General features: G+C 41.5%; 1 protein-coding gene across 1 annotated transcript in view; it reads left to right on the forward strand.

Moving 5' to 3' along the window:
- The window catches only part of SLC45A2 (solute carrier family 45 member 2), a 191,010-nt gene that overhangs the window by 64,992 nt on the left and 110,837 nt on the right, over window positions 1–15,181 (forward strand). The window lies entirely within an intron of this gene.

The raw sequence follows: 15,181 nt of genomic DNA on the forward strand, positions 1-15,181 counted from the left end.
AACCATCGAAGTACACATGGCACACAAGGCATGTCCATCGCCTTACACCTGACATTCTCCCTCCAATCCTACCAGCAATTGATAGCTGTCAGAGTGACTTGCTGAGCATTACAGAAGAGGGTGTAGCCACTGCTGTCAAAATCTATAGATAAGATGTGATTCCAATATTTATTTATATTTTATTTTAAAATTGTCAGTTTGTATTTACTGCTTTTTATTTATAGGCATTTTAATGGGGTGACCTTTTGATCTGCATATGCCTATACAGTCAGGGCCGTCTTTAATATTAATTGGACCCTGGGCAAAAAAAATTCTTGGGGCCCTCCACCCCCCAATGCGATTCCACCTTCTCTGAGACGTACAATAAATAGCAGCTAGACTTAAAATCAATTTACTGTATCAGATCGGGTAGCAATTGCGATTGGTTGCCAGCTGTTACAGCATATCATTACTGCTTACTGACTGGTTGCTAGAGGTTACAGGACACATTACGGTTCACTGATTAGTTGCTAGAAGCTACAGCAAATTATTTCTGCATGTTAATTGGTTGATGGAGATTACTGTACAGTAATACTGCTCACTGGTTGCTAGAGGTGATAGTACATCGTCTCCTCGTTGCAGGGGGCATGATATACATATGAATGCCGCCTTTATTTACATATCAATGCCACCAGCCACAGCTGTTTACTTACGAATGCCGCCAATATTTACATATGAATGCTGGTTATTTACATGTAAACACAGGGTCTGCAGGTGAGCCATCTGTAAACAATAGGGCAGAAATAGTACCAGCACATCACACTGAGATATCGGAACACAGCATGGGACAAAAACTTCAAGGGACAAGGGAATTTAAACTGGGATAGTTGGCAAGTATGAGGCAGCTGCTTTGGGCTCCACAACAATGACAGGGCCCAGGGCAGCTGCCCCTTTTGCCCTGCCTTAAAGATGGCCCTGTATACAGTAGTTAACCACTTCAATACTGGTGGGCACTTATACACCTTCCTGCCCAGACCAATTTTCAGTTTTCAGTGCTGTCGCACTTTGACAATTGCGCGGTCACGCTACACTGTACCCAGACTAAATTTTTATAATTTTGTTCCCACAAATAGAGAATTCTTTTGGTGGTATTCGATCACCTCTGCGGATTTTTATTTTCTGCTAAACAAATATAAAAAAAGACTGAATTTTGACAAAAAATGTTTTTTTTTTGTTTCTGTTATAAAACTTTGTAAATAAGTACGTTTTCTCCTTCGCTGATGGGGCTGCACTGACGGGCACTGATAAGGCGGCACTGATGGACACTAATATGCGGCACTGGGGCACTTATAAGGCAGCATAGAAGGGGCACTAATATGCGGCACTGGGGCATTGATAGGTGGCATGTATGGGCAATGTTAGGTGGCGCTGATGTACACTAAAAGATGGTACTGATGGATGCCAATCGGTGTCAAACAATGCCTGCCAATCAGTGATGCCCATTGTGGGCACTGATTGGCATCCCTGGTGGTTTACAGTGGCATACCTGGTGGTGACTAGTGGTGGAATGATGAAAAGCCAATCAACAGCTCTTCCTGTTTTACATCATGATCAGCCGTGATTGGACACGGCTGATGACGTGGTAAAGAGTTTCCGTCAGAGACGTGTGTGTGTGTGTATGTATGTATGTATGTGTGTACGTGTATGTGTGTGTGTGTGTGTATATATATGTATGTATGTATGTATGTATGTATGTGTGTGTGTGTGTGTGTGTGTGTGTGTGTGTGTGTGTGTGTGTGTGTGTGTGTGTGTGTGTGTGTGTGTGTGTATATATATATATATATATATATATATATATATATATATATATATATATATATATATATATATATATATATATATATATATAATGTGTATATGTATATATATGTGTATATATATATATATATGTATGTGTATATATATATATATATATATATATATGTGTGTGTATATATATATATATATAGTGTGTGTGTGTGTTTTGAGCTTTGGGGTGCACACCTATACCAGTCAAATTGCATTTTTAGGAGGTCAGCAGTTGAAGCCTTTAGGTTTCTGCAATATTGTTTTTCTTCTATGGCTAGATCAGAAGTCGAGGACTTTGAACATAGTAATTTTAAGTTTTTTTAAAAGCTTTTTTTTCTTATTTGCAGTAACTCCATGCTGCACGTTAAATATACTAGGGCAACCCATGGGTTTTACAAACTTCTGTTTAGTGGCTGGCAGTGACTTAGTGGCCATACATTATTATTATTTATTATTATTTGTCAGGATTTATATAGTGCCAACTGTTTGGACAGCACTTTACGACATGAGGGCAGACAGTAAGTTACAATACAATTTAATACAGGAGGAATCTGAGGACCCTGCTTGTATTTGGCATATTTTGCAACAACTGAAAGGATCTAAATGTTCAGTAAATGATAATCAACAGTGAGATTGTTGCTGAAAATTATCATTGCCGGCCATATGCATTCTGGATGTCTGAAACATCTAACCAGGAAAATACATCAGTGGGCAATCCCATTATTTATTTTTTTTAATACACAAGGTTCCAGTTAAAAGGGTGACATTTATCAAAACAAACCTTTAATGAACTCATATACATGTTATGGAACATGAAGAGGCTTGTGCAGTACATGGTGAAAAGCACGTAGCCTTTGGTTTAATATTTACCATTCCATTAGGATCTATGGTAACAAGCATAGCCATATAATTTTCTGTTTGAACTTGAAATTCCATAGTATGGTCTCTTAGTGGAGCTACCAGCAAAAGAAACCATATATAAACTGTATATTTAATGTGTGTTTTTTTTTTTTTTTGGAGTGAAGGCCAGTGGTGCCCAAGGCAGCCCTAGACTTGGATACTTGTTGAAAAGATCGGGGCCTGTGTGGTTCTTTAGTTTTGAGACAAAAAATGTATTATCTGCGGACATTTTTCCTCCACATGTAGACTTTGGTAATCTTTTTGTGACCCAATAAAGATGGACTGTGTATCAGACCCAACCAAGACAGGGACTTGTGGAGCAGACTGCAGGGTAGCCTCTTGCATACTGACTATGCACCCTGGCTTTTGAGGGGACTCTATTCTTGGGAGGTGTGTGCCTGGGGGATCCTTTGAGTGGTTATGCTGCGGTTTCAGGTCCCTGTCTCCCCAAATCACACACTCTGTGAACCTAGAACCTGGATACAGATTTGGGACTGCTGTACCCAAACCAGCATTGACTGCAACACCTCCCCTCCTAGATTCAGAGTAGATGTTAATATAATCAGCTCAAAACAACCTGATGCTGGATAAGGATGAGCTCAGGTGTGTTCGCATTGGTCCATGTGCAGAGCCCACCAGGAAGTCGGCACAGCACTGCACTAATCACAGGCAGTTGGACATTGTCCCAATGTGCGGCTGCAGAGATCGGGGCAATGTCTCACTGCCTGTGATTAGCGCTGCACCGAATTCCTGGCAGGCTCTGCAAGTGGACCAATGCGAACACGCCTGAGCTCATCCCTAATGCTGGAGTCTCCTGCTATAATCTGTTTTATTAACAGCTTAAGGACCGCCCCACATACATATACTGCAACAGGGTGGCCCTTAGGCGCAAAATCATGTACCTGTACATGATTCTTTCTCGACTCTGGGGCATGCGCCCGCCACCACAGCCCAACTCCCGCTGTGATTGGACACAGCAGAAACCCGCCAATTGTTTTAAGAAAGACAGACAGAGATCTTTCTGCTAAGCAGGAACACGGATCTCTGTCTTTGTTTAGTTAAGCCACCCCCCCACACTGTTAGAAAACACTCGCAGGGAACACACTTAAGCCTTTGATCGCCCCTGATGTTAGCCCCTTCTCTGCCAGTGTCATTTATACAGTGACGGTGCTTTTTTTTATTTTTTTTAGCACTGATCACTGTATTGGTGTCACTGGTCCCCGAAAAGTGTCACTTAGTGTCAGATTTGCCTTTCGCAATGTTGCAGTCGCACTAACTTTGTTGATTGTCGACCATTTACTAATAAAAACTATTTTACATTTTTTTTTTTTTTTTTTTTTAATCTATCCCATAGCTTTGTAGATGCTATAACTTTTGTGCAAACCAATCAATATACGCTTATTGGGATTTTATTTTTACAAAAAATATGTAGTAAAATACATAGTTATAAACTGATGCAGAAATTTAGATTTTTTTTTTTTTTTTTTTTCTTTAAAAAAAAAAATATTGGATGTGTTTTAAAAGCGGAATGTAAAAAAAAAAAAAAAAAAAAAAAAAATATATATATATATATATATATATATATATATATATATATATATATATATATATATATATATATATATATATACACACATATATATATACACACACACACACACACACACACACACACACACACACACACACACACACACACACACACACACACACACACACACACACACACACACACACACACAGTGCCTTGCGAAAGTATTCGGCCCCCTTGAACTTTTCAACCTTTTGCCACATTTCAGGCTTCAAACATAAAGATATAAAATTTTAATTTTTTGTGAAGAATCACCAACAAGTGGGACACAATTGTGAAGTGGAACGAAATCTATTGGATATTTTAAACTTTTTTAGCATATAAAAAAACTGAAAAGTGGTGCGTGCAAAATACTTTCAGTGCAGCAAACTCACTCCAGAAGTTCAGCGAGGATCTCTGAATGATCCAATGTTGTCCTAAATGACTGATGGTGATAAATAGAATCCACCTGTGTGTAATCAAGTCTCTGTATAAATGCACCTGCTCTGTGATAGTCTCAGGGTTCTGTTGAAAGCGCAGAGAGCATCATGAAGACCAAGGAACACACCAGGCAGGTCCGTAATACTGTTGTGGAGAAGTTTAAAGCCGGATTTGGATACAAAAAGATTTCCCAAGCTTTAAACATCCCAAGGAGCACTGTGCAAGCAATCATTTTGAAATGGAAGGAGTATCAGACCACTGCAAATCTACCAAGACCTGGCTGTCCCTCTAAACTTTCAGCTCAGACAAGGAGAAGACTGATCAGAGATGCAGCCAAGAGGCCCATGATCACTCTGGATGAACTGCAGAGAACTACAGCTGAGGTGGGAGAGTCTGTCCATAGGACAACAATCAGTCGTACACTGCACAAATCTGACCTTTATGGAAGAGTGTCAAGAAGAAATCCATTTCTCAAAGATATCCATAAAAAGTCTCGTCTAAAGTTTGCCACAAGCCACCTGGGAGACACACCAAACATGTGGAAGAAGGTGCTCTGGTCAGATGAAACCAAAATCAAACTTTTTGCCCACAATGCAAAACGATATGTTTGGCGTAAATTAAGTAAGTGGTGTTGCGCTCCTAAAAGCAAATTTCACTGTCAAATACTTTGAAATTTAAATGACGTAAAGTATCCAGGAGTCTGGATAAATACTATCTAAAGTGAAAAAATGTTTGCAGGGTATATAAAAACATATAAAAATTTGTATATATAAAAGAGAACCATGTATGTGAATTATATATCATAGACAGTAATTGTAGGTAAATAAACACACAGTGTATAAATACTAGTTAGTGTCATAAAATAAATGTGCAAAAAACGCAAACAAGTGCAAACAAGTAACTATCTAGCAAAACTTGTGCAACATATGCAATGTGCAGAATAAATAAATAAATATCCCAAAGCGGGACGTGGAAATTTAAAGCAGTCCACGATTCTAAGTAGTGCAAATGTGGCAGTGTTTCCAAAGACACTGGGTGTAGTTATGCTTTCCAGGTGACAATGTGACTTTTGTGTGGAAATACACTCTTCGGTGTCAATTGACACTCGTGGCTGTGCTAGGTTATTACCTTACTGCTGTAAGGTAAACGGCATGTAGAAAAGGAGGAAGGGGTTAACACTCTTTCACGCTGTGGTGTTGCTGCGCGTCCCTTATTGGGTATGCAGTGAAAGCCTGGGGGGTCCTTGAGCAGTGCTTCCGTTCTCCCTCACGCTGTATTGATCTCGTATGTTCAGTGTGACAAGGTATAAAGAAGGGAATATAGAGCCTACCATAGTGTAGTATTTTTCAACACAATAGCGGTTTATTAAGTAAAATCAGTTGATTACTCACATTTCATAAATAAATAAGTGCAATGTAAAAACGAGCGCCGAGCTCATACCTGACCGTCTCTTCCGGTTTCTCTATGCCTCTGTATCCTACGTGTTACGTCACAACGCACGTGACTTCGACTGGGAAGTCCCCATTTTTAAATTTTTTTTGCACATTTATTTTATGACACTAACTAGTATTTATACACTGTGTGTTTTTTTATTTACCTACAATTACTGTCTATGATATATAATTCACATACATGGTTCTCTTTTTTTTTATATATACAAATTTTTATATGGTTTTTATATACCCTGCAAAAGTTTTTTTTTTACTTTAGATAGTATTTATCCAGACTCCTGGATACTTTACGTCGTTTACATTTCAAAGTATTTGACAGTGAAATTTGCTTTTAGGAGCGCAACACCACTTACTTAATTTATCCCTTCTGACATATTTGGGCATCAGTTTGGCCCTGACAGTGTATGCAGCACCTATAAAAACACATATAGATTTCCTTCTTCCCTTTGTGCGCAGGAGCACCTACCCTGATATGTTTGGCGTAAAAGCAACACAGCTCATCACCCTCAACACACCATCCCCACTGTCAAACATGGTGGTGGCAGCATCATGGTTTGGGCCTGCTTTTCTTCAGCAGGGACAGGAAAGATGGTTAAAATTGAGGGGAAGATGGATGCAGCCAAATACAGGACCATTCTGGATGAAAACCTGTTGGAGTCTGCAAAAGACCTGAAACTGGGACGGAGATTTATCTTCCAACAAGACAATGATCCCAAACATACAGCAAAATCTACAAAGGAATGGTTCACAAATAAACGTTATCCAGGTGTTAGAATGGCCAAGTCAAAGTCCAGACCTGAATCCAATCGAGAATCTGTGGAAAGAGCTGAAAACTGCTGTTCACAAACGCTCTCCATCCAACCTCACTGAGCTCGAGCTATTTTGCAAGGAAGAATGGGCAAGAATTTCAGTCTCTCAATGTGCAAAACTGATAGAGACATACCCCAAGCAACTTGCAGCTGTAATTGCAACAAAAGGTGGCTCTACAAAGTATTAACGCAAGGGGGCCGAATAATTTTGCACGCCCCACTTTTCATTTTTTTATTAGTTAAAAAAGTTTCAAAAATCCAATAGATTTCGTTCCACTTCACAATTGTGTCCCACTTGTTGGTGATTCTTCACAAAAAATAAACATTTTATATCTTTGTTTGAAGCCTGAAATGTGGCAAAAGGTTGAAAAGTTCAAGGGGGCCGAATACTTTCGCAAGGCACTGTATACATAATCATTTTTTTTTTATCTATTTATATATATATATATAATATTTATATTTTCATGATGTGAATTTCTTAGTGTAGGAACAAAAGAAGGCAGAGTCCTTGCAGGGTGATATTGTTCATAGTTATAATGGAGTGCCATTGTAACTAGGAGATCAAAACACAAGAAGAACTGAACACGCATTTATCAGCCAGCACGACTGCAAGGTGCTCAGTCTGGCCTGGAAAACCTTTGACACAATATGCATGTATTGTCACATAGTAAAGATCTCACTGGTAAGTTCAGAATTCACAGAGTGAGCTACCATTAAATGGCTGTTTCATGTCATTGTTTTTTTTTTTTTCTACAATCCAGCTCCCCTATGCATCGATTTTATCATTATTGCACCTCGGTTTCAGAAAAATAAAAGCTCTCTTTTGGTTTTCAGAACAAGGCCTTACCTTAGCCCTTGCTGTGTTCCATAAAAAGCTTCAAGCTTCAGAGACTTCCTGGTATGTAGATTTGGGAAGTAAGAGCCAGTAAGACACAGTTTACCAGCTGACCTGCTATGTTTGCACGGCATCCCCAGCGTCTCTCCAGATGAGCCTGGGCCACATGCTAAACTCTCTGGGGTCACAGGTTGGACACCCCTGATGTATCGCAAGGGCTTGCTTGATTGCATACAGAGTGAATGGATAAATGAGTGGGCCCTCCTATTCCATCGTTTTGGTACATCTAAAGGAAATTGTACAGCGATTGATTAAACAATCAGATTATATAATGTTTGCCCACCTAAAATGAATTACTTGTCCTTTCAGTGACCTTAATTGTTAATAGTACCCCAATGCAGAAACAAACGCACATTTTGCCATGTGATCAAACTAGCAAAAGACGCAAGGTAAAAAAGTGCAACTGGCAACATGCCAAAATGTTCAATGAGCTGCTTTTGCCACGTGTGGCACAGTCCATTAAAATCAACGGGTTGCACTATGTGTCATGGGAAAAAACACACCAAAAAAAGATGTGAATGGGGCCTGAAAGTGAAATTTGGTGTGCTTTCACAAGAATAATGAGGCTCCGTTTTACATCTGTGCATTTCCAAGTGCATGGCAAACCACACAGAAAATGCACTCTTTGCCTTGTGTTTCAGAAATGTGCTGCAAGAGCTCTAAAAAGCATGGTAAACAATGCTCTGCTCCTAAAAAGAAAAAAATTCTGGAGCGTCTTTGGGGCAATTGTTGCGCAAAAAGGGCAGCCCATGCAAGTGAATGGGCTGCCCTATGCGTGGTAAACGAAAACGCGACAAAGAAAAAAACACATAGTTCCCGCTACAGAGATGTGAACAGGGCTAGACAGGCCTATCAACCAGGACAGGAGCGGATCTGGGGGGGGGGGGGGGGTGGCAATGGTGCAATTGCGCCCGTCCTAAGAAATTGGTGATGGGTCAGTGGGCCAGTGGGTGAGTGAGTGGACCATCAGCGGGTCGGCGGGTGAGTGGGCCAATCAGCAAGTGAGCAGGCGAACAGGCTGGCGGAGCAGAGAGATGACATCTCTTACCACCTACCCTGCATCAGCGCAGTTCCAACCTCACTGAGCAGCCGTGGGCAGCAGAGAGAATGCATCATGATCAGATTGCAGGGATGTGGAGCGGTTGCCAATTAATAGTTCCCCAAATGATTGATGTGTTTGTGGCCACCAAATCCCATGGTACCTCACTAGCATGCGACTTGGCGCAAAGTGATCTGAAAGTGTATTGCTTGCACTATGTGTGTTTTCCTGCATTTTCAGCCTAGTGGTCTAAACCAGGCCACATGGGAATGCATTTGTGCAAGTGGGCCTTGTTGTCAGAAACCATGAAACAGACTGAGACAGAAGTACAATCAAATCACACTTGTTTATTAATAAAAATAAAAGGTAAATAGAAAAAAGCGTAGTCAAGCATAGCCAGAGTCCAGTAGCCAGATCGGGTAGTCAGCCAGTCCAAAGTTCATTAACCAGATCGGGTAATCGGCCAGGCCAGGGATCCAAGGAGAGCAACTGCAAGCAGGATAAGAAGCCAGGAGGGATGTCAGCAAGCCAGTCTTGAAACAAACAGCAGGAGATGGTTCCTTGTGATGTGGCCAACGTGAAGGCAAATGAAAAAGTGAGCAGGAAGGCTTTAAATAGGCAGGTCAGACGAGCATCATCTGGAGCAGCTGGTAACTGTGGGAAGAGAAGAGCTGGCAATTAGCCGACAGCTGAGCAGCCAGCCCAGAGGAGGAAGGGCTAAGCAAGCCCTGACACTTGTGTTGAGTTATGCTCTATTTGGTATTTTATATAAACATAGAATTCCTTTACAAAAAATGCCTTTGCTTCAACAGACTTGCATTATCGGTGGACGTGCAGTGTGAATCGCCCCTGAGCCCTTGTTTACACTGAGCCCTTGTTCACACGTTCACCTGAACTTGCACAATTTCTAACCTGCATTTCAGTGCGAGTTTTGGGGCAATTTGAAAGACAACTGTGTGGGTTCATGCACAGATGTCTATTGAAATTGCCCCCGAAGTCGCCAAAAGTAGTGCAGGAACTACTTTTGGCAACTTCGGGGGAAAGATTGGGACAGTGCCGCTGCAAGCAAAAGGCTGTGTGGTGTAGCAGAGGTGTGCAAATCTCAAAACTGGATGGCCAGAAATACAAATGCTTTGTATGGTAAAGTTCTCATATAGTGTATGTATTTAATCTGTACATTTAGCTGCTTGGCTGAAGTTCAGCTTTAATTACTAACAGAACAGTCTACACTTACTGAAAATGTACTACTCTTTACCCCTTAATATGAATTAATTGCCCTGTATGTTCTTTCTAGTGTAGCACCCTCTAGTTAGTGAGTGCTAGAAGTGAGGATTTTTGACAGGGTAGGAAAATTTGGGCAGGCCTAGCTGGTGGCTAGGCCTATTTTTTTTTTTTTTTTTTTTTTTTTTTTTTTTTTTATGTTTTTTTCATTCTGGGCTGGGAGTGGTTCAGGGAAAGTTGGGTGACTGACAGGTAGCATCACCATCACCTCCCTCTTCCTTCTAGAAGGTCCTGGAAGGAGAGGAGAGGAGGGGGAGCTGTCTGGGATATATTGAAGAGCCTTGACCAATCTCCAATTTGGATTGGCAGGGGCAAACCTCCTTAAATACCTGTGGTCAACCCAGCTGGGGAGGAGTTGTCAGGTAGAAGAGCTGGAGTGAGAGAGTGTGGGGACTGTCGGACCCACAGGGAGTGACATTATCCAAGTTAATGTGGTAGACGTGTCAGTATTGAGTAATGGAGGCAAGATTCAGGTTGGTGTATGGTAGCAAAGGGGCGCATTGTTTTTGGAATTTCGGTAGAGCAAGGTTTCCTTTGGTGAACATGCCTTCCCTACAACTTATTCATAATACTCTCAACCAGAACCTTCAGATGGAATTTATCAAGGTGCTGTTCCAGCTTTTTGCTATGGCGTGTCTGGCTACGATTAAAACATGTGTGAGGATGGGGCAATGCTGAGGTTTCCAGGCCTAGCCCCAATAATGCTAGCTGGGAGGTGATTTTTTGAGTGATTGCCAGTGAGGGTCGTGAGCAAGGTTTGAATGGATTTCCAGAATGGGGATAGCAGTGGACAAGACCACCAGATGTTGTCTGCAGTGCCAGTGTGCCCGCAGTTTCTCCAACAGGTGGGGGACTAGGAGGGCGCAAACTTTGCTAGTTTTGTTGGTATGAGATACCATTAATGTAGTTTCTGTGTCAATTCCCAGTTTGAAAGACACGTAGATGTTGTCAAGATGTAACGTGAAGCTTGGTGCCATGTAGGTAAGTCAGCAGAGAAGTTCAGAGTTTTTCCATTGAAGGGAGTTTCTCAAGGTGTTTTGGAGTGTTGAGGATTTTATAGAAAAATTACGACCCTATAAAAAGTGCATTTTTATATACAACTATATAGATCAGACTAAAATGAGGGACATGAGGAGGGAAAAAAAGGACATTGCTCCAAATCTGTGACAGTTGGTAGATATGCCCCACTACCCATCCAAGTTTAATCCCCGCAATAAAACAAAACAAGCTATGGACTGGTCTGTGATACTGAATGACTGACTGTAAGATGGATGACCGGTGAACAACAACTTTCAGTAACCCCTATGGGGCATGACACACAAGTAGGGAGGAGCTGAACACCCCCAGTTTGGTTCGCATCAGAACCTGCAAACATGCAATAAATTTGTTCGAACATCCGAACACCATTAAAGTCTATGGGACTCGAACATGAAAAATCTAAAGTGCTAATTTTTAAAGGCTTGTATGCAAGTTATTGTCATAAAAAGTGTTTGGGGACCTGGGTCTTGGCCCAGGGGACATGTATCAATGCAAAAAAAAGTTTTAAAAACGGCAGTTTTTTCTGGAACAGTGATTTTATTAATGCTTAAAGTAAAACAATAAAAGTGAAATATTCCTTTTAAATTTCGTACATAGGGGGTGTGCATAGTATGCCTGTAAAGTAGTGCTTGTTTCCCGTGCTTAGAACTGTCCCTGCACAAAGTGTCATTTCTGAAGGAAAAAAGTCATTTCAAAGCACTTGCGGCTATAATGAATTTTCGGCTCCCAGTAATACAGAGAACAGTCATTGGATGTCATTGATAAAAAAAAAAAATGTGTGGGGGTCCCCCCAAATTCAATTACCATGCCCTTAAGGTCTGGCATGGATATTAGGGGGAACCCTGCATCAAATTAAAAAAAAGACATGGGGTTCCCCCAAATATCCATAGCAGACCGAAGGGTCTGGAATGGATTTTAAGGGGAACTCCACATCAAATAAAAAAAAAAAATGGCATGGCGTTCCCCCCCCCAAAAATCCATACCAGACCCTTCATCCGAGCACGCCACCTGGCAGGCCACAGGAAAAGAGGGGGGGAAGAGACAGCGCCCCCCCCTCCTGAACCGTAACAGGCCACATGCCCTCAACATGGGGAGGATGCTTTGGGGGTCTGTGACACCTCAAAGCACCATGTCCCCATGTTGATGGGGACAAGGGCCTCATTCCCACAACCCTTGCCTGGTGATTTGGGGGTCTGAGGGAGGGCGGGGGGCTTATCGGAATCTGGAAGCCCCCTTTAACAAGGGGATCCCCAGATCCCGGGAAAGGGTTGTGGGGATGAGGCTCTTGTCCCCATCAACATGGGGACATGGTGCTTTTGAGGGGTCACAGACCCCCAAAGCATCCCCCCCCCCATGTTCAGAGCATGTGGCCTGGTATGGTTCGGGGGGGGGGACTGCTCTCTCATCCTCCCCTCTTTTCCTGGGGCCTGCAAGGTTGCGTGCTGGGATAAAGGGTCTGGTATGGATGTTTGGGGGGAACTCCGCATTTTTTTTTTTTTATTTGGCGTGGAATCCCCCTTAAAATCCATACCAGACCCAAAGGGTCTAGTATGGATATATGGGGGAAACCCCACGTCATTTAAAAAAAAAAAATTGATGCAGGGTTCCCCATAATATCCATATCCATAAACCCTTTCTCTTTTTGCTGCGCAAAAGCTGTAATGGAGGTACCTCTGATTTATACTTCAGAGGCCTCATTTAAAGTCCCAAACTCTTTTTTTCTTTTTTATTAATTATCAAGGATGGAAGCATGTATGCAGGGACAGCAATTTTTGGACAACCCTACTCTTTTCCCTTGCATACTTATGGGTCAAGATAAATAGGATAGGCAGTCATTAACATTTCATATACAGATATGCAGCATGCACTCATGCATTCATGGCACAGTGTTTCTTGGCGTGTGGTCTGAGTGAATTGCTTGATGCAGCTGTGGTTGGTCATGCCCTGAGAGCTGCAACGTGCATCGGGAGTCCCTCCTTCCTACTCCATTAGTGGAGGGGTGGGATGGGCGTTCCGCTGCACGTTGACGCCCCCGCCCCCAGGCCCGGGGTGCATGACTTCAATCTGACGTCGGTGTGCTGGCTTCCTGGGCTTTACATCCGGCGTTTTGGATGAGTGAGTGTGTTTGGTGCCATTCGCTGGGCGGTTATCGCTCGGGTTGACACCTTCCCTCTCTCCCATATCTGCCGGCGTGACGTTGGTGGCAAACAATGGTTGAAGTGAAGTATTCATACTTCCACTGTTTGAACGGACACTCTCTGTTTGGACTGGTGCTCTCTGGGTTATCATACATGGATATCTCACATACATGCACATCCACTTAAGAGGTAATTTTCATCTTTCATCCCTGCTTTTTTAGTTTTTTTGCCTTTGTAGTTTTTTATCTACATTCATCCTTTCACCCATCTCATTTAGTTTAGGCACATCAACAATATTGGTCTTTCCTTTATAGTGTGTGTGTTTGTTTTTGTTTTTTTGTTTTTTTTCACATTCTATTCCACATTTACGTTTACTTCCCACATCTTTCTTACAATAGATTTGGATTATTGCTTCACCAGTAATATAATATCTCACATACTGCTCATATATTCATACACACTTTTATATTCATTTAATGTTTTCTTTCACAAACCATGCACATACATGGATTTTGGTGGGGTCCACTCCCCCAGTCACACCGCACCCTTAAGGATTCCCCGTTGCTTTTCCATTGTTTTTGCCACCTCTGCTCCTGTGGGAGACTATTGACCGCAGCTTCGCCTTGGCATCCACGTTCATTGTTGACCTGTAAGTATGGGTGAATGTTCCATCATTCCCCCTTCCCCATCTTATGTGTGTTCAGTTTACTCACTGTTCACCTTTCAATTTTTTAGACATCCCTACAACGTCTGCTCCTGATGAGTGACAGTCACGAAACGCGTCAAGCTATAGATGCTACAATCATGGTTATACATCCAGTTGTTTGCGCCAACAATGCTGCTACCTTATGTTTACAGTCAGTGAATATTTTACCACTATTGTATGGGACGTCATATACAATTATATCTTATGTTTATGTATTTATATTGCATATTATAAATTACGCAACTCAACTTTAGATGGCTTGCGGGTCTCAATGTAACTCTGTTCCAGTAATGTATTGTATGATGTATTTATGGAATAAAATGAATTTTGATAACCTTTAGTGCCTCCTTGCTCTCCAGCTGCATGCTTCAATCAAAGTCCTAAACCCTTTCTCTCTTTTTGCTGTGCAAAAGCCTGGATGGAGGTACCTCTGATTTCTACTTCAGAGGCCTCATTTAAAGTCCCAAACTCTTTTCTTTTTTATTTAATATCCATACCAGACCTGAAGAGACTGGTATTTGAATTTGAGGGGCCCCCCAAATATTTTTATTTTTTTTTATTCATGACTTTCAATGACTGTTCTCCGTATTACCGGGAGCCAACAATTCATTATAGTTGCGAGTGCTTTTAAATGACTTTTTTTCCCTTTTAGAAATGACACTTTGTGCAAGGACAGTTCTAAGCACGGGAAACCAGCGCTACTTTACAGGCATACTATACACACCCCCTAGATACGAAATTTAAATGAATATTTCACTTTTATTGTTTCACTGTTTGCCGTTTTTTCGGGAGCAGTGATTTTAACCACCTCAGTACAGTGCAGTTACACCCCCTTCCTGACCAGACCAATTTTCAGCTTTCAGCGCTCTCACACTTTGAATGGCAATTACTCAGTCATCCAACACAGTATCCATATGAAACTTGCGTCCTTTTTTCCACACAAATAGAGCTTTCTTTTAGTGGTATTTAATCACTAGTGGGTTTTTTATTTTTTGTGCTATAAATAAAATAAAACATAAATTTTGTGAAAAAAATGCCTTTTTCTTCGTTTCTGTCATAAATTTTTGCTAATTAGTAATTTTTCTT

This window comes from Lithobates pipiens, unplaced genomic scaffold (genome assembly GCF_037356315.1).
Source record: "Lithobates pipiens isolate NorthernLeopardFrog02 unplaced genomic scaffold, aLitPip1_a1.2 Scaffold_3, whole genome shotgun sequence".
NCBI lineage: Eukaryota > Metazoa > Chordata > Amphibia > Anura > Ranidae > Lithobates > Lithobates pipiens.